The sequence below is a fragment of the Capra hircus genome (assembly GCF_001704415.2).
Source record: "Capra hircus breed San Clemente chromosome X unlocalized genomic scaffold, ASM170441v1, whole genome shotgun sequence".
NCBI classification, from domain to species: Eukaryota; Metazoa; Chordata; class Mammalia; order Artiodactyla; family Bovidae; genus Capra; species Capra hircus.
In genome coordinates this window covers 21,101,805-21,122,927 of record NW_017189517.1, presented here as the reverse complement: position 1 = coordinate 21,122,927, position 21,123 = coordinate 21,101,805, and positions in this window count along the sequence as shown.

Here is a 21,123-nt window from a genome sequence, read left to right as displayed (position 1 = left end):
GCAGAGGACAGAATTTGTGAATTCAAAGATAAGATATTTGAATTTACCCAGTCAGAGGAGACAAAATGATAAAAGTGTTAAGCCCATGGAATTTATGGGATATTATCAAGAGTCAGTATACACATTAGGGCTTCCCAGGGCCTCAGTGGTAAAGAATTCACCTGCCAATGCAGGAGATACAGGAAATGTGGGTTTGATCCCCAGGTCAGGAAGATCTCCTGGAGGAGGCAATGGCAACTCACTCCAATATTCTTGCCTGTGAAATCCCATGGACAAAGGATCTGGGTAGGCTACAGTCCATAGGGTCTCAAAGAGTTAGACATCACTAAGTGACTATACATAATACAGATATTATGGGAATCTCAGAAGGAGAAGTAGGTAAAGAGAAAGAAAGATTATTTAAAGAAATAGTGGCTGAAAACTTCCCAAACCTTGGGAGGGAAATGGACATTCAGATTCACTTAAGTCAAAACACTCCAAACATGATCAACCCAAGGAAGACTATACCAGTCACATAACCAAATATCAAAAGTCAAGAACAAGGAGAGAATTCTTAAAGCAACAAGAGAAAAATCACAAACAATGGAACATCTCCCCACCATCTCCACCATAAGTTTATCAGAGGTATCTCAGCAGAAACCTTGCAGGCCATGAGAGAGTGTGATGATATAAAGTACTGAAAACAAAAAAATAAAAAAAAAAAATCACCTGTCAACCAAGAATACTACATCTGGCAAATTTTCTCTCTTAAAAAAAAGGATTCAAGATTTATGTAAAGTCTGAAACAAACAAACAAAAATACTAGAAAATATAGAGTAAAAGATTCCTGAAGTTGGCCTGTGATATTATTTCTTGGATATGTCCCCAAAAGCACAGGAAACAAAAGCAAAAATAGACAAATAGTATTGCTTCAAACTAAAAAGCTTTTGTACAGCAGAGAAAGTGATTTTTAGAATGAAAAAACAACAGAGAAAATATTTGCAAATCATATATCTGTTAAGAAGTTAATATCCAAAATACACAAGGAGCTCAAGTAACACAATTGAAAAAAACAAGGGACCCAAGATATTTTTCAGAACAAGACATCCAAAGGGGCAAAAGGTATATGAAAAAGTGCTCAACTTCACTAATCATCAGGGAAATGCAATAAAACAAGAGTGAAATATCACATTTCACACCCTAGAATGGCTGCTATCAGAAAGATGAAAAATACATGTTAGTGGGGACATAAAGAAAAAAGAACTCTTGTATTATATTGCTGGAAATGTAAACTGATACAACTATTATGGAAAACCGTGTGAAATTCTTCAAATAATTAAAAATAGTGCTACCTTGTGATCCAGCAATCCCACTTCAGAGTACGTATCAAAAGGAAATGAAATAATAATCTTGTAGAGACATCTGTAATCAATGGTCATTTCAGTATTAAAAAAAAAAAAAAAGATAGCCAAGATATGGAAATAGCCTAAACGTCTGTTAATCCATAAATGGATAAATGAAATTTGGTATGTATTTTGTTGTTTTTCAGTCACTAAGTCACATCCAGCTGTTTGCCACCCCATGGACTGCAGCATGCCAGGCTCCTCTGTCCTCCACTGTCTCCCAGAGTTTGTTCAAATTTATGTCCATTGAGTTGGTAATGCCATCCAACCATCTCACCCTCTGTTACCCACTTCTCTTGCCCTCCATCTTTCCCAGCATTAGAATCTTTTCCAGTGTGTCAGCTCTTCACAGTGGGTGGCCAAAGTGTTGGAGCTTAAGCTTCAGCATCAGTCCTTCCAATGAATATTCAGGGTTGATTTCCTTTAGAATTGACAGGTTTGATCTCCTTGCAGTCCAAGGGACTCTCAATAATCCTTGCAATCACAATCCACATTGATTTTGGAGCCCAAGAAAATAAAATCTGCCACTGTTTCTTCTTTTCCCCCTTCTATTTGCCATGAAGTGATGGGACCAGATGCCATAATCTTAGTTTATTTAATATTGAGTTTCAAGCCAGTTTTTTTCATTCTCCTCTTTAGCCCTCATCAAGAGGCTCTTTAGTACCTCCTTAGTACTTTAATACTTTCTGACATTAGGGTGGTGTCATCTGCATATCTGAAGTTGTTGATAGTTCTCCTGGCAATCTTGATTCCAGTTGTAGTCATCTAGCCTGGCAATTCACATGATGTACTATGCATGATGCATAAAAGTTAAATAAGTAGGATGACGATATACAGTTTTGTCATATTCCTTTCCCTATTTTGAACCAGTCCATTGTTCCATGTGTGATTCTAGCTGTCACTTCTTGACCTACATACAGCGTGAAGTAAGCCAGAAAGAAAAACACCAATACAGTATACTAGCACATTTATATATGGAATTTAGAAAGATGGTAATGATAACCCTGTATGCGAGACAGCAAAAGAGACACAGATGTATAGAACAGACTTTTGGACTCTGTGGGAGAGGGAGAGGGTGGGATGATTTGGGAGAATGGCATTGAAACATGTGTAATATCATATATGAAATGAATCGCCAGTCCAGGTTCGATGCATGATACAGGATACTTGGGGCTGGTGCACTGGGATGACTCAGAGGGATGGTACAGGGAGGGAGGTAGGAGGTGGTTTCAGAATGGGGAACACGTGGACACCCGTGGCAGATTCATGTTGATGTATGCCAAAACCAATACAATATTGTAAAGTAATTAGCCTTCAATTAAAATAAACACATTTATATTAAAAAATTGAATGTAAAAAAATCAACTGTATTTATCTGTATTTGTATGACTATTGTTTTGATGTAGCTATTTAGGAACCATGTGAAATCACCTTTCCAGCTAAGAAATCTGTAGCATATACTTTTATTTCTTTTTTAATTTTTATTTTTACTTTATTTTACTTTACAACACTGTATTGGTTTTGCCGTACATTGACATGAATCCACCATGGGTGTACATGAGTTCCCAATCCTGAACCCCTCTCCCACCTCCCACCCCATATCATCTCTCTGGATCATCCCCGTGCACCAGCTCCAAGCATCCTGTATCTTGTATCGAACATAGACTGGCGATTCGTTTCTTACATGATAGTATACATGTTTCAATCCCATTCTCCCAAATCATCCCACCCTCTCCCTCTCCCACAGAGTCCAAAAGTCTGTTCTATACATCTGTGTCTCTTTTGCTGTCTCGCATACAGGGTTATCATTACCATCTTTCTAAATTCCATATATATGTGTTAGTATACTGTATTGGTGTTTTTCTTTCTGGCTTACTTCACTCTGTTTAATCGGCTCCAGTTTCATCCACCTCATTAGAATTGATTCAAATCTATTCTTTTTAATGGCTGAGTAATACTCCATTGTGTATATGTACCACTGCTTTCTTATCCATTCATCTGCTGATGGACATCTAAGTTGCTTCCATGTCCTGGCTATTATAAACAGTGCTGTGATGAACATTGGGGTACATGTGTCTCTTTCAATTCTGGTTTCCTCTGTGAGTATGCTCAGCAGTGGGATTGCTAGGTCATAAGGCAGTTCTATTTGCAATTTTTAAAGGAATCTCCACACTGTTCTCCATAGTGGCTGTACTAGTTTGCATTCCCACCAACAGTGTAAGAGGGTTCCCTTATCTCCACACCCTCTCCAGCATTTATTGCTTGTAGACTTCTGGATAGCAGCCATTCTGACTGGTGTGAAATGGTACCTCATTGTGGTCTTGATTTGCAATTCTCTGATAATGAGTGATGTTGAGCATCTTTTCATGTGTTTGTTAGCCATCCGAATGTCTTCTTTGGAGAAATGTCTATTTAGCTCTTTGGCCCATTTTTTGATTGAGTCATTTATTTTTCTGGAATTGAGCTGCAGGAGTTGCTTGTATATTTTTGAGATTAATTCTTTGTCAGTTGCTTCATTTGTTATTATTTACTTCCATTCTGAAGGCTGTCTTTTAACCTGGCTTATGGTTTCCTTTGTTTTTCAGAAACTTTTAATTTTAATTAGATCCCATTTGTTTATTTTTGCTTTTATTTCCATTACTCTGTGAGGTGGATCATAAAGGATCCTGCTGTGATTTATGTCGGAGAGTGTTTTGCCTATGTTCTCCTTTAGGAGTTTTTTAGTTTCTGGTCTTACATTTAGATCTTTAATCCATTTTGAGTTTATTTTTGTGTGTGGTGTTAGAAAGTGATCTAGTTTCATTCTTTTACAAGTGTTTGACCAGTTTTCCCAGCAACATTTTTTAAAGAGATTGTCTTTAATCCATTGTCTATTCTTGCCTCCTTTGTCAAAGATAAGGTGTCCACAGGTGTGTGGATTTATCTCTGGGCTTTCTGTTTTGTTCCATTGATCTATATTTCTGTCTTTGTGCCAGAACCATACTGTCTTGATAACTGTGGCTTTGTAGTAGAGCCTGAAGTCAGGCAGGTTGGTTCCTCCAGTTCCATTCTTCTTTCTCAAGATTACTTATGCTATTTGAGTTTTTTTTTTTTTTTTTTGTATTTCCATACAAATTGTGAAATTATTTGTTCTCTGTGAAAAATACCGCTGGCAGCTTGATAGGGATTGCATTGAATCTGTAGATTGCTTTGGGTAGTATACTCATCTTCACTATATTGATTCTTCTGATCCATGAACATGGTATATTTCTCCATCTATTAGTGTCCTCTTTGATTTCTGTCACCAATGTTTTATAGTTTTTTATATGTAGGTCTTTAGTTTCTTTAGGTAGATATATTCCTAAGTATTTTATTCTTTTTGTTGCAATGGTGAATGGAATTGTTTCCTTAATTTCTTTTTCGACTTTCTCATTATTAGTGTATAGGAATGCAAGGGATTTCTGTGTGTTAATTTTATATCCTGCAACTTTACTATATTCATTGATTAGCTCTAATAATTTTCTGGTGGAGTCTTTAGGGTTTTCCATGTAGAGGATCATGTCATCTGCAAACAGTGAGAGTTTTACTTCTTCTTTTCCAATTTGGATTCCTTTTATTTCTTTTTCTGCTCTGATTGCTGTGGCCAAAACTTCCAGAACTATGTTGAATATTAGTGGTGTCATATATAGCTTTTATTATGTTGAGGTATGTTCCTTCTATTCCTGCTTTCTGGAGAGTTTTTATCATAAATGGATGTTGAATTTTGTCAAAGGCCTTCTCTGCATCAATTGAGATAATCATATGGCTTTTATTTTTCAATTTGTTAATGTGGTGAATTACATTGATTGATTTGCGGATATTGAAGAATCCTTGCATCCCTGGGATAAAGCTCACTTGGCCATGGTGCATGATCTTTTTAGTGTGTTGTTGGATTCTGATTGCTAGAATTTTGTTGAGGATTTTTGTATCTATGTTCATCAGTGATATTGGCCTGTAGTTTTCTTTTTCTTTTTCTTTTTTTTTTTTTTGGCAACCTAGTCAGGTTTTGGTATTAGGGTGATGGTGTCCTCAAAGAATGAGTTTGGAAGTTTACCTTCCTCTGCAATTTTCTGGAAGAGTTTGAGGAGGATAGGTGTTAGCTCTTCTCTAAATTTTTGGTTTGAATTCAGCTGTGCAGCCATCTGGACCTGGGCTTTTGTTTGCTAGATTTCTGATTACAGTTTCAATTTCTGTGCTTGTGATGGGTCTGTTAAGATTTTCTATTTCTTCCTGGTTCAGTTTTGGAAAGTTGTACTTTTCTAAGAATTTGTCCATTTCTTGCACATTGTCCATTTTATTGGCATATAATTGCTGATAGTAATCTCTTATAATCCTTTGTATTTCTGTGTTGTCTCTTGTGATCTCTCCATTTTCATTTCTAATTTTATTGATTTTATTTTTCTCCCTTTATTTTTTGATGAGTCTGGCTAATGGTTTGTCAATTTTATTTATCCTTTCTAAGAACCAGCTTTTGGCTTTGTTGATTTTTGCTATGGTCTCTTTTGTTTCTTTTTCATTTATTTCTGCCTTAATTTTTAAGATTTCTTTCCTTCTACTAACTCTGGGGTTCTCCATTTCTTCCTTTTCTAGTTGCTTTAGGTGTAGAGTTAGGTTATTTATTTGACTTTTTTCTTGTTTCTTGAGGTATGCTTTTATTGCTATGAACTTTCCTCTTAGCACTGCTTTTATAGTGTCCCACAGGTTTGGGGTTGTTGTGTTTTCATTATCATTCATTTCTATGCATATTTTGATTTCTTTTTTTATTTTTTCTGTGATTTGTTGGTTATTCAGCAGCGTGTTGTTCAGCCTCCATATGTTGGAATTTTTAATAGTTTTTCTCCTGTAATTGAGATCTAATCTTACTGCATTATGGTCAGAAAAGATGCTTGGAAAGATTTCGATTTTTTTGAACTTACCAAGGCGAGATTTAGGTCCAGGATGTGATCTATCCTGGAAAAGGTTCCGTGAGCACTTGAGAAAAAGGTGAAATTCATTGTTTTGGGGTGAAATGTCCTATAGATATCAATTAGGTCTAACTGGTCTATTGTATCATTTAAAGTTTGTGTTTCCTTGTTAATTTTCTGTTTAGTTGACCTGTCCATAGGTGTGAGTGCAGTATTAAAGTCTCCTACTATTATTGTGTTATTGTTAATTTCCCCTTTCATACTTGTTAGCATTTGTCTTACATATTGTGGTGCTCCTCTGTTGGGTGCATATATAATTGTTATATCTTCTTCTTGGATTGATCCTTTGATCATGATGTAGTGTCCTTCTTTGTCTCTTTTCACAGCCTTTGTTTTAAAGTCTATTTTATTGGATATGAGTATTGCTACTCCTGCTTTCTTTTGGTCTCTATTTGCATGGAATATCTTTTTCCAGCCCTTCACTTTCAGTCTGTATGTGTCCCTTGTTTTGAGGTGGGTCTCTTGTAGGCAGCATATACAGGGATCTTGTTTTTGTATCCATTCAGCCAGTCTTTGCCTTTTGGTTGGGGCATTCAACCCATTTACGTTTAAGGTAATTATTCATAAGTGTGATCCCATTGCCATTTACTTTATTGTTTTGGTTTTGGGTTTATATGCCCTTTTTGTGTTTCCTTTCTAGAGAATATCCTTTTGCGTTTGTTGGAGAGCTGGTTTGGTGGTGCTGAATTCTCTCAGCTTTTGCTTGTCTGTAAAGCTTTTGATTTCTCCTTCATATTTGAATGAGATCCTTGCTGGGTACAGTAATCTGGCCTGTAGGTTATTTTCTTTCATCACTTTAAGTATGTCTTGCCATTCCCTCCTGGCCTGAAGAGTTTCTATTGAAAGATCAGCTATTATCCTTATGGGAATCCCCTTGTGTATTTTTTGTTGTTTTTCCCTTGCTGCTTTTAATATTTGTTCTTTATGTTTGAACTTTGTTAATTTGATTAATATGTGTCTTGAGGTGTTTCACCTTGGGTTTATCCTGTTTGGAACTCTCTGGGTTTCTTGGACTTGGGTGATTATTTCCTTCCCCATTTTAGGGAAGTTTTCAACTATTATCTCCCCAAGTATTTTCTCATGGTCTTTCTTTTTGTCTTCTTTTTCTGGGACTCCTATAATTCGAATGTTGGAGCGTTTCATATTGTCCTGGAGGTCTCTGAGATTGTCCTCATTTCTTTTAATTCGTTTTTCTTTTTTCCTCTCTGATTCATTTATTTCTACCATTCTATCTTCTATTTCACTAATCCTATCTTCTGCCTCCATTATTCTACTATTTGTTGCCTCCAGAGTGTTTCTGATCTCATTTATTGCATTATTCATTATATATTGACTCTTTTTTATTTCTTCTAGGTCCTTGTTAAACCTTTCTTGCATCTTCTCAATCCTTGTGTCCAGGCTATTTATCTGTGATTCCATTTTGATTTCAAGATTTTGGATTATTTTCACTATCAATATTCGGAATTCTTTCTCAGGTAGATTCCCTATCTCTTCCTCTTTTGTTTGATTTGGTGGGCATTTCTCCTGTTCCTTTACCTGCTGGGTATTCCTCTGTCTCTTCATCTTGGTTATATTGCTGCTTTTGGGGTGGCCTTTCTATATTCTGGGAATTTGTGGAGTTCTCTTTATTATGGAGTTTCCTCACTGTGGTGGGGTTGTATCAGTGGCTTGTCAAGGTTTCTTGGTTAGGGAAGCTTGCATCAGAGTTCTGGTGGGTGGAGCTGGATTTCTTCTCTGTGGAGTGCCATGAAGAGTCCAGTAATGAGTTATGAGACGTCAGTGGTTTTGGAGTAACTTTGAGCTGCCTGTATATTGAAGCTCAGGGGTTTGTTTCTGTGTTGCTGGAGAATTTGTGTGTTATATCTTGCTCTCGAACTTGTTGGCCCTTGGGTGTTGCTTGGTTTCAGTGTAGGTATGGAGGCATTTGATGAGTTCCTATCGGTTAATGTTCCCTGGATTCAGGAGTTCTCTGATGTTCTCAGGATTTGGAATTAAGCCTCTTGCTTCTGGTTTTCAGTTTTATTTTTACAGTAGCCTCAAGACTTCTCCATCTATAGAGCACCGATGATAAAACATCCAGGTTAAAGATGAAAAGTTTCTCCACATTGAAGGACACCCAGAGAGGTTCACTGAGTTACAGTGGAGGAGGGGGCAGTTAGAGGTGACTGGAATGAGATGAGGTGGGATCAAAAGAGGAGAGAGCAAGCTAGCCAGTAATCATTTCCTTACGTGTGCTCCAGTGCATTTTCTCAGCAAAACTCTATTAGTCTTTGTCCTGCTTCATTCCGCATTCCAGCAAAACTCTATTAGTCTTTGCCCTGCTTCATTCCGCATTCCAAGGCCAAATTTGCCTGTTACTCCAGGTGTTTCCTGACTTCCTACTTTTGCATTCCAGTCCCCTATAATGAAAAAGACATCATTTTTGGTTGTTAGTTCTAAAAGGTCTTGTAGGTCTTCATAAAACCATTCAACTTCAGTTTCTTCAGCATTACTGGTTGGGGCATAGACTTGGATTACTGTGATATTGAATGGTTTGCCTTGAAGATGAACAGATATCATTCTGTCATTTTTGAGATTGCATCCAAGTACTGCATTTCAGACTCTTGTTGACCATGATGGCTACTCCATTTCTTCTGAGGGATTCCTGCCCACAATAGTAGATATAATGGTCATCTGAGTTAAATGCACCCATTCCAGTCCACTTTAGTTTGCTGATTCTTAGACTGTCAATGTTCACCCTTGTCATCACTTGTTTGACCACTTCCAATTTGCCTTGATTCATGGACCTGACATTCCAGGTTCCTATGCAATATTGCTCTTACAGCATTGGATCTTACTTCTATCACCAGTTACATCCACAACTGGGTATTGTTTTTGCTTTGGCTCCATCCCTTCATTCTTTCTGGAGTTATTTCTCCACTGATCTCCAGTAGCATATTGGGCACCTACTGACCTGGGGAGTACCTCTTTCAGTATCCTACCATTTTGCCTTTTCCTACTGTTCATGGGGTTCTCAAGGCAAGAATACTGAAGTGGCTTACCATTCCCTTCTCCAGTGGACCACATTCTGTCAGACCTCTCCACCATGACCTGCCCATCTTGGGTTGCCCCACAGGCATTGCTTGGTTTCATTGAGTTAGACAAGGCTGTGGTCCTAGTGTAATTAGATTGACTAGTTTTCTGTGAGTATGGTTTCAGTGTGCCTGCCCTCCTATGCCCTCTTGCAACACCTATCATCTTACTTGGGTTTCTCTTACCTTGGGCATGGAGTTTCTCTTCACAGCTGCTCCAGCAAAGCATAGCTGCTTCTCCTAACCTTGGATGAGGGATATCTCCTTACCGCCACCGTTCCTGACCTTCAACTTGGGATAGCTCCTCGAGGCCCTCCTGTGCCTGCGCAGCCACCACTCCTCGGGTTGCTCCTCCTGGCCGCTGGCCCTGGCCTCGGGTGCGGGTGGCTCCTCCCAACTGCTGCCCCTGGCCTTGGGCTCAGGGTGGCTCCTCAGGGTCACTGCCACTGGCCTCAGGCACGAAGTGGCTTCTCCCGGCCACCCCTGACCTCGGACGCAGGGTGTCTCCTCCCAGCTGTCCCTGACCTTGGACACGGGGTGTCTCCTCCTGGCCCCCACTGGCCTCGGATGTGGAGTAGCTCCTCTCGGCTGCCGCCCCTGACCTTGGACTCAGGGTAGCTCCTCTCGGCCATTCCTGCGCCATCACAGCCTGGCACTCTAGGCCGCTGCCCCTGACCTCAGACATGGGGTAGCTCCTTTTGGCCGCACTTAGTGTGCTGGCTCACCACCGCCCGCTGTGCTTAGTGTGCCAGCTTGCGGCTGCTGCCTGCGTTTAGTGTGCTGGCTCGCTGCCACTGCCTGTGCCGCCTGTACTTCACCAGATGGTCCACACTGAAATCAGATTGATTATATTCTTTGCAGTCAAAGATGGAGAAGCTGTATACAGTCAACAAAAACAAGACCAGGAGCTGACTGTGGCTCAGATCATGAACTCCTTATTACCAAATTCAGACTTAAATTGAAGAAAGTAGGGAAAACAGCTAGACCATTCAGGTATGATCTAAATCAAATCCCTTATGATTATACAGTGGAAGTGAGAAATAGATTTAAGGGCCTAGATCTGATAGATAGAATGCCTGATGAACTATGGAATGAGGTTCATGACATTGTACAGGAGACAGGGATCAAGACCATCCTCATGGAAAAGAAATGCAAAAAAGCAAAATGGCTGTCTGGGGAGGCCTTACAAATAGCTGTGAAAAGAAGAGAGGTGAAAAGCAAAGGAGAAAAGGAAAGATATAAGCATCTGAATGCAGAGTTCCAAAGAATAGCAAGAAGAGATAAGAAAGCCTTCTTCAGGGATCAATGCAAAGAAATAGAGGAAACAACAGAATGGGAAAGACTAGAGATCACTTGAAGAAAGTTAGAGATACCAAGGGAACATTTCATGCAAAGATGGGCTCGATAAAGGACAGAAATGGTATGGACCTAAGAGAAGCAGAAGATATTAAGAAGAGGTGGCAAGAATACACGGAAGAACAGTACAAATAAGATCTTCATGACTGAGATAATCATGATGATGTGATCACTAATCTAGAGCCAGACATCTTGGAATGTGAAGTCAAGTGGCTCTTAGAAAGCATCACTATGAACAAAGCTAGTGGAGGTGATGGAATTCCAGTTGAGCTGTTTCAGATCCTGAAAGATGATGCTCTGAAAGTGTTGCACTCAATATACCAGCAAAGTTGGAAAACTCAGCAGTGGCCACAGGACTGGAAAAGGTCAGTTTTCATTCCAATCCCAAAGAAAGGCAATGCCAAAGAATGTGCAAACTACCACACAATTGCACTCATCTCACATGATAGTAAAGTAATGTTCAAATTTCTCCAAGCCAGGCTTCAGCAATATGTGAACCGGGAACTCCCTGATGTTCAAGCTGGTTTTAGAAAAGGCAGAGGAACCAGAGATCAAATTTTCAACATCTGTTGGGTCATGGAAAAAGCAAAAGAGTTCCATAAAAACATCTATTTCTGCTTTATTGACTATGCCAAAGCCTTTAACTGTGTGGATCACAATAAATTGTGGAAAATTCTGAAAGAGATGGGAATACCAGACCACCTCACCTGCCTCTTGAAAAATCTGTATGCAGGTCAGGAAGCAACAGTTAGAACTGGACATGGAACAACAGACTGGTTCCAAATAGGAAAAGGAGGACGTCAAGGCTGTATATTGTCACCCTGCTTATTTAACTTCTATGCAGAGTACATTATGAGAAACACTGGACTGGAAGAAACACAGGCTGGAATCAAGATTGCTGGGAGAAATATCAATAACCTCAGATATGGAGACGACACCACCCAAATGGCAGAAAGTGAAGAGGGGCTAAAAGCCTCTTGATGAAAGTGAAAGAGGAGAGCGAAAATGTTGGCTTAAAGCTCAACATTCAGAAAACGAAGATCATGGCATCCAATCCCATCACTTCATGGGAAATAGACGAGGATATAGTAGAAACAGTGTCAGACTTTATTTTTTGGGCTCCAAAATCACTGCAGATGGTGACTGCAGCCATGAAATTAAAAGACGCTTACTCCTTGAAAGAAAAGTTATGACCAACCTAGATAGCATATTCAAAAGCAGAGACATTACTTTGCCAACTAAGGTCCGTCTAGTCAAGGCTATGGTTTTTCCTGTGGTCATGTATGGATGTGAGAGTTGGACTGTGAAGAAGGCTGAGCACCAAAGAATTGATGCTTTGAAGTGTGGGGTTGGAGAAGACTCTTGAGAGTCCCTTGGACTGCAAGGAGATCCAACCAGTCCGTTCTGAAGGAGATCAACTGTGGGATTTCTTTGGAAGGAATGATGCTAAAGCTGAAGCTCCAGTACTTTGGCCACCTCATGCAAAGAGTTGACTCTTTGGAATAGACTCTGATGCTGGGAGGTATTGGGGCCGGAAGAGAAGAGAACGACTGAGGATGAGATGGCTGGATGGCATCACGGACTCTATGGATGTGTGTCTGAGTGAACTCCGGGAGATGGTGATGGACAGGGAGGCCTGGCGTGCTGCGATTCATGGGGTCACAAAGAGTTGGACAGGACTGAGCGACTGAACTGAACTGAACTTTGTGTGCTCCACAGTCCAGACCACTCAGAGATGTTCACGGAGTTATACAGGGAAGAGTAGATGGAGGAAGGAGACAGTGGTGGCCAGGAGAATAAAAGAGGGAAATGAAAAGGAGAGAGACAGATCCAGCCAGTAACCAGTTCCCTAAGTGTTCTCCACCATGTGGAACACACAGTGATTCACAGAATTGGGTAGAGAAGAGAAGAGGAATGGAAGGGACAGAGGCCACCTGGTGGAGAAAAAGGAGAGTCCAAAGGAGGAGAGAGTGGTCAAGCCAGTAATCTCTCTCTCAGGTAAAATTGGGTACTGGAGATTGGGTTTTTAAATGTACAAATTTGACAACAAATATGAAAAAGCAAAGATTAAAAATCTAGAGTAGAGGTTGGATTTAGAAAAATACAATATTAAAGAAAAGAAGAAGAAGAAAAACAAAGCCACAAGAATTATTAAAAAACCACAACAACAGCCACAAAAAAAAGTATATATAAGGTGTTTGCTTTAAAAATAGGGTCTTTTTTTTTGCAAAGTAATAGTAGGTTTTAAAAGTAAAAATTAAAGGAGAAATAGAGGACTTAAAAATTTATAAAAGTTAAAAAAAAGAAGTAGAAAAAGAAAAGAAGAAAAAACAATCACAGAACAACATCAACAACAACAACAAAAAAGAATGATTGTAAAAATAGTAAAGATATATCTTGAACTTTCTCTGGTGTTGTGGGCAGTGTGGAGCCACTTCCAAGGTGGTTCCCTCTGTTTAGCTTCTTCTGTTTGCTGGTGTCTTCAGTGTCTGATTTCTACCCTGTCACAAGAGGGCGGTGGTGGACACTTATTTTTTTTTAGGCTCCCTTGTTCAGTCGCGCTGTGGGGAAGGAGGGATGCTGCAAACAAATAACACTGGCATGTGCTCGCAGTGTCTAAGTCCCACTGGGCCTGCCCCTGCTCACGGTGCACACTGCTCAGGCTCTATGTTGCTCCACTGGGAACCATCTGAGGCTGACCCTCGGCTGCATGCACCTCCCGGGTCTAAGCCGCTCAGGTTCGGCGCTCAGGTACCCTCAGAGGCGCAGATTCGCTTGGGCCTGCGTTTTGTGCCCTTCCCAGGTCTGAGTAGCTCGGCTGTTTGGGGAGCGCGGTCGCTGCGGCTTATCGCCTCTCCTGCCCCTGCTGCTCAGTGTTCTGGGTGTACCTCTGGCGCCCCTTCTCAGGCGGATGGTGACCGTCCAGAACCCCAAGAAGGCTTAGTCAGCAGTAAAGCTTGTTTGCAGCTTGGTAGTTAATGTCTCTCTGGGGCTGCTATTGCCCTCTTCCAGCCCTTATCACTCTGGCTGCCTGTCACCGGAGGGGGATGGTCTGCAGCTGGCTATTTCTGTTCTGTCCTTTGTTCTGTGTGAGGTCCTGGCGATGTCTTATGTTTGAGCTTTTCTCGTGGTAGCTATCCCACAGTCTGGTTTGCTAGCCCAAGTTAGTTTGCTCTGGTTACGCTTGGGGCATTCCAGCCTGATTCTTAAATAACACTGCAGCCCGCGCCTCCCTGCCCAGCCCCCACTTGCTAGTGGCAGATGCAGGCGTCTGCGCTGCTTCTCCACTGGGGGAGTTACCGCTGGGCTCGTAATCTGTTGGTTTTAATTATTTATTTATTTTTCCCTCCCTGTTATGTTGCCCTCTGTGCTTCCAAGGCTCACCACAGACTTGGCAGCGAGAGTGTTTCCTGGTGTTTGGAAACTTCTCTCTTAAGACTCCCTTCCCGGGACAGGACTCCCTTCCTGGGACGGAGCTCCCTCCCTACTTCTTTTGTCTCATTTTTCATCTTTTATATTTTTTCCTACCTGTTTTTGAAGACAATGATCTGCTTTTCTGGGTGCCTGATGTCCTCTGCCAGCATTCAGAAGTAGTTTTGTGGAATTTACTCAGCGCTGAAATGTTCTTTTGATGAATTTGTGAGGGAGAAAGTAGTCTCCCCGTCCTATTCATCCATCATCTTAGGACCACCTCTGGAGCACAGACTTTTAAAAGGTCTGTTTCAGAATCTATTTTCAAAATATATGTTTTTTTTATGTTTTTCCCATTCCACAAATATGCAATATTTCATCTCTTAACCTCATACTAAATTTTATTCTCATTAAAGAACATTAAACCATAATAATGCATGGCTACTTTCTTTTCCTACCTTGAACTTGCAGGATTTTCAGCCTTTTCCAATCTATTTATTCTGTCTAGAATGTACTTCCACCCATTCTCTGCTTGAAGAATACTACCTGTCTTTCAAGGTTCCCTATGTTTGTCTACTCACAATCTAACTTTTTTAAAATGTTCTCACAATAGTTTGCCTATTTCTCTGCTGTACTACAAACATTAGGTTTCAAATTAGAGTAATTTGAGTTTCTTTTACTAAAGTGCTAACAACTTGTCTTTATTTTTTTCAATACCCAATGGATAAAATAATGCAGTGGAATGAAGTAAGTGACTAATAAATGTTTGAAGAATAAATGCACAAATGTGATATGGATGAATGAAGGAATAAATTACATATAAACTAGTGAAAACAATAAATGACCATGTTTTTCTGTTTCAGTAATTCTTAGAATTCCCTCAATCATCAAGTTATTAGGTTTACAATCAATGAGACATTATTCTGAATTAACTAGTAATTTAAAAGCAACTTCTTAGTTTTTATATGTTAGGTACAGGTGGCTGTTTTAATTATCCTATTTCATATGATTTTATTTTGGGAAAAAAGGTAGAGTGTTATTTTCAGGGTGATTTTCAAACGTAATTGCTAGAAGCTTCCCTCCTGCTTAAAGACATTTTTTCCTAAAAATTTCTCAATTAATTGTTTATTCTCATGGTCTTAGCCATAAATATTAATAATGGGAAAAAAAACTAATTAAAATCTGTAAAGCAGGAATGAAAGGTTAAATCTTTCAGTGAATTTAGTGACTGAAAATTTCACAATTAGCTAATGACATTTTCTAATTGCTGTGTTTGCTATGTATAGTAAACCAGAAAAAAGGCCTATACATTTTTTTAAAGCCTTGATACTATCTTCAGAACACTATATTATAGAATGGATTAATCTCTCTCATCTAGTCTGTTTTAACTTGGTAGTTTGAAGATTAATCAGTCAAGGAAGGTTTATTAGGTGATGTAAACAAAGTTCTACTGGGCATTAGAGTGAGACAGCCAGTTCGTTTTACTTAGTTTCTGAATAATTAACAGCAAGTAATGATGTGGTCCATCTAGCCAAGGCTATGGTTTTTTCGGTAGTCATGTATGGATGTGAGAGTTGGACTATAAAGGAAGCTGAGCACCGAAGAATTGATGCTTTTGAACTGTGGTGTTGGAGAAGACTCTTGTGAGTCCCTTGGACTGCAAGGAGATCCAACCAGTCCACCCTAAAGGAGATCAGGCTTGGGTGTTTATTGGAAGATCTGATGTTGAAGCTGAAACTCCAATACTTTGGCCACCTGATGAGAAGAGCTGACTTATTTGAAAAGACCCTGTTGCTGGGAAAGATTGAGGGCAGGAGGAGAAGGGGACGACAGAGGATGAGATGGTTGGATGGCATCACCGACTCAACGGACATGAGTTTGGGTAGGCTCCAGGAGTTGGTGATGGACAGGGAGGCCTGGTGTGCTGTGATTCATGGGGTCGCAAAGAGTCAGACACGACTGAGCGACTGAAATGAACTGAATAATTTGCTAGGGATATGACTCTGGGCATCATTGAACACAAATATAGTTAACAGATAATGTGCCATATAGTTTTTCCTTCTTCTACCATAAATAATTTCCACATGATTCATCAAAAATCATAGAAGGAGTTCATATTTACTCAATGCTCAGTAAATGAGTAATAGGAAACCTTATAACTATAGCCAGCTTTCCAACAGTCATCTTCAAAAAAACAACAGAAATGTACAAGTCCATCATTTTTCATGTTTTATTAGCTCTACTATGTTCAATTGACATAACTACTTTTTAAGAAATATATTCAGTTAAGTTCAGTTCAGTCACTCAGTCGTGTCTGACTCTTTGCGAACCCATGAGTTGCAGCAGACCAGGCCTCCCTGTCCATCACCAGCTCCTGGAGTTTGCCCAAACTCATGTCCATCGAGTCAGTGATACCATCCAGCCATCTCATCCTCTGTCATCCCCTTCTCCTCCAGCCCCCAATCCCTCCCAGCATCAAGGTCTTTTCAAATGAGTCAACTCTTTGCATCAGGTGGACAAAGTATTGGAGTTTCAGCTTCAACATCAGTCCCTCCAATGAACACCCAGGACTGATCTCCTTTAGGATGGACTGGTTGGATCTCCTTGCAGTCCAAGGGACTCTCAAGAGTCTTCTCCAACACCACAGTTCAAGAGCATTAAATCTTCAGCGCTCAGCTTTCTTCAAAGTCCAACTCTCACATCCATACATGACCACTGGAAAAACCATAGCCTTGACCGGATGGACCTTTGTTGGCAAAGTAATGTCTCTGCTTTTGAATAAGCTATCTAGGTTGGTCATAACTTTCCTTCCAAGGAATAAGCATCTTTTAATTTCATGGCTTGCAGTCACCATCTGCAGTGATTTTGGAGCCACAAATAATAAAGTATGACATTGTTTCCAATGTTTCCCCATCTATTTGCCATGAAATGATGGGACTGAATGCCATGATCTTCGTTTTCTGAATGTTGAGCTTTAAGCCAACTTTTTCACTCTCCTCTTTCACTTTCATCAAGAGGCTTTTTCACTCCTCTTCACTTTCTGCCGTAAGGGTGATGTCATCTGCATATCTGAGGTTATTGATATTTCTCCTAATAAATTATCTGTAAATGGCAGTAGTTACAGTTTAATCAGGCAGGGCCCTATCATTGCTCTGCCTAATAAAGTCTTAAGTACATTTACTAATTCATTAAAAGTTTAAATGAAATCTCCATTTTAATGAAAGGATGTTGAATCAGTTGGAGTAATAATAAAAACAAAGCAAAAACACCATTCGACATTCTCTATTGACTTAAAATGAAATAATAAAACGATTCACATATCAATTAAATACATTTGAAAATTATTTCAACATAAAAACATCTAGATGATTTTCAAAAGATAAGCTACAAATCTGAAAGTAGCCCTCTTAAAAGTAGAGTTTTACCTACAAAACGAAACAAACAAACAAACAAACATCGCTCTGCTATCTAACATAAACTATCTTTAATGTTCTTAAGGAATTTCTATGCAAAACACTGCTATTTTAGCATAGGTCTTTTTTTTTTTTTACAGGGACTACATTAATTATCACTCCTAAAACAACTAAAAAAATCAGAGAAAAAAAAAAGAAACATGAAAAATGTCTCTCAAGACGCTGGACATCAGGAAACAAAGGACTTACTCCTTAGAGATATGAAACAAATGAATTAAGTCCAACTAATGCTGAGCAGAGTGTCTGAAGAGAGTTTCCAGGCAGACAGGGAAGTTTGCAATTTCCTCAGTTCTGTTTCATCACCATAAAAATTTGAAGTGATGGACAGACTAGTGTTACTGTCCTTGGATGGACCAGTGTTATAGCCCTGTGTAATTTCCTCAGATGGACCAGTGTTATAGCTCCATGCTACTGTTCAGTTTTATTTAGAAAGCAAAGGAAAATACATCCTTAAGGCATGAGGGTGGGCCAACCCAACAGACTGGATGAGAAGAGAACCCCCTGGCCCAATTTTGGCTCCTCTTTATATGTTTTTTTCTCCTCCCCCTGAGCCTGCCCTATGTAAATTGGGCTAGCCAGGAAGGCTGTTTTGTTTTTTGTTTTTTTTTAACCTGAGATTCTCACTCCGGTCCTCTGACCTTCCTTTGTTCCATTTTAGTAGGCTTTTCCCTTCTTTTTCTTTTAGCCACTGCCATTTTGGACTCCTTTTTCCTATTCTAACTATCTGACATTCCCCCTTAAGAGATGGAAGGCCCAATTCTTTGGGAATAGGGACATCGAAGTCTGTCTGACTACTTCCTGCTAAACTGGGATGGCCAGGGGCATTGGACCTCCCCCTCTTGCTAGTCTCAAGCCTTAGAGTCCTTATAGAAGTGTCCATCTAAAGGTGAGTAATATTTTCTGTGGTTGGCTATAGTTTTATATGTCCTTGTTGAACTGGTACTGCATGTTGTAACTTGTTGATCTGGGCAGAAACAAAATGGTTTAGAAAATTGATAATACATGGAGTAATCATAAGCAGCATCAATATGGTGATGACAGGGACTAGTGGGGGCATTAGCCAACTCCAAATTTCCCATCGCCAGGAGGATCCCCCAAAGAGAGATTGTAGCCACCAGGAGAACTCTCCAGCTCATTTTTTGAGATCCTGTATGGTCTGAATGTTTTTCTTGAGGACTGAGATTTCTTTTAACTTAGCTGGAGGTATTTACCCAGAAACATGTCTCATTGAAAATGGCTCAAGTTCCTCCTTGTTCAGGGATCAGGAGATCTATCTCTTGTCTGTTTTGAAGTACAACCCCTGCCAAGCTGTGTTGGCTCTTTAGAGCTATCCTGAGAAAGCTTATCCCCAGAAACTTAATTTTGGCAGTGTTCATTAGAATGACACTCATTTGTAGTTCTGAATAGGTATCTGAGATCTCCCAGGGGCTCACAGGTGTATTGAGTGTCTTCTGTTTTCTTCCATGGTTTGACTCATGAGTGGTGAATCCAAGGGTTGTGTCCTGGTACCTTGACTGCAATGGGGGTAGAAAGTATTACAGGGTAGGAACCCTTCCATGTGGGCTGGAGTTGAGCCTTTGAGGACTCATCTCTCCAGACTTTAATTAAGACTTGAGTCCCTGGAGCATATAGTGGTGACTCTTTAGAATCTTTTGGGTCCTGGTTGACACCTCACAAGCATATATCCTGTTGGAATTGGCCCATGGCCATGGTATAAGCCTGGAGGTCTGAACCTCTGTATCTAGGAAGAGGTCATTGACACAAACAAAAGGTCTGCCATATAGAATCTCATAAAGACTAAGAGTAATTTGTTCCTTAGAGGCAATCCTGGTGCAGAGGAGAGCTATTGGTAAAGTCTCCTTCCATCCCAGGGAGGTCTCCTGGGTTGTCTTTCTTATTACTGATTTTAAGAATTGGTTGGTTCTTTCTACTTTTCCTGAAGACTGAGGCCTCCAGGCACAATGGAGATAAGTAACGCCCAAAGCTTTAGAGACCCCTTGGGTGACCTTAGAAGTAAATAATGTCCTATTGTCACTTTGTAATGACCTGGGCAGACCAAATCTCGGAATGCTTTCATGGAGCAGCTTTACCACCTCCTCAGCCTTCTTAGTCCAGGTGGGAAAGCCTTCAGTCCATCCTGTGAATGTATCTATCATGACCAGTAGGTATTTATACCCTTGAGAAACTGGAATCTGGGTGAAGTCCATCTGCCAGTCCTCTCCTGGGTAGGTCCCATGTCATTGGATGGGCTGGGCCAGCTGGGGTCTTCGAGATCCTTGGGGGTTATTTAATTGGCAAATGGGACAAGAGGAGACCACTTGCCTTACAGTCGTTTGGAGGACTATTCCTCTGAAGGATCTTTCTAGTAATCTTTGGAAGGCCTTTTCCCCTTTCCCCTTGCCACATGACTGGTGGCATGTAAAGAGTTAACCAACTTCCATTGGAGGTTCCCAGGCAGAAAAAGGAGTCCCTCCTTGTGGAACCACCCTATATGATCTTCTTGAAAGGCCTCACTCTTAGCTTTAAGAGTCTCACTTTGAAGGAATTTCTGGCAAATTAGCCTGCGGAACTAAGGTGGCAATCCCTATTATGTCATTGTTCTGTAATGCTGCTCTTTTAGCTGCCTGATCGGCTGCTTGGTTCCCTCCTGCCACGTCTGTGCTCCCTTTTTGGTGTCCTTTACAATGGGAGACTGAAACCTCAGTGGGCAGATGGACTGCCTCTAAGAGCCTAAGGATTTGACCACCATATTTGATTGGGGACCCTCAGGTGGTCAACTGGCCCCTTTCTTTCCAAATAGCAGCATGTGCATGTAGCACCAGAAAGGCATACTTGGAGTCAGTGTAAATGGCTACTCTTTTTCCTTTTCCCAGCTCTAAATCTCGAGTCAGGGCTATGAGTTCAGCTAATTGGGCTGAAATACCTGGTGGCAAAGGTTTAGCCTCTGTGGTCTCAAAATTGGAGACCATACTGCCTATCTGGCTTTTCTTTTTCCATCCAAGAGAAAGCTGCTTCCGTCAATGTGCCAGATTTCCTCAGGATTGGTCAGAAGATCTTCCAACAACCCCTCTCTGGATTTTGTCAAATGTTCCAAGGTTTCTAGGCAAGAGTGAAAGAGGAAAGAGCCCTCGAGGGTAGCAGGAGGGTGGTTGGGTTAAGAAACTCACAAGGGGATATAGTCAGGCTTGGATTTTCCATCAGCACTACTTGATATCTGAGGATTCTTTGATCTGTCATCCATAAATGGCCTCTTTCATTTAGAAGTTTTTTCACTTGTTGGCTCGTAAATATAGTTAGTTTGCCCCCAAAAGAGAGTTTTAAAGCATCTTCTATCAGGATTTCAATAGCTGCAAGATATCAAAGGCAAGGAGGCCAGCCTCAAGTGGTTGGGTCAAGTCTCTTGGATAAGTAAGCTACAGGCTGGGGCTTAGGTCCCAACCTTTGAGTT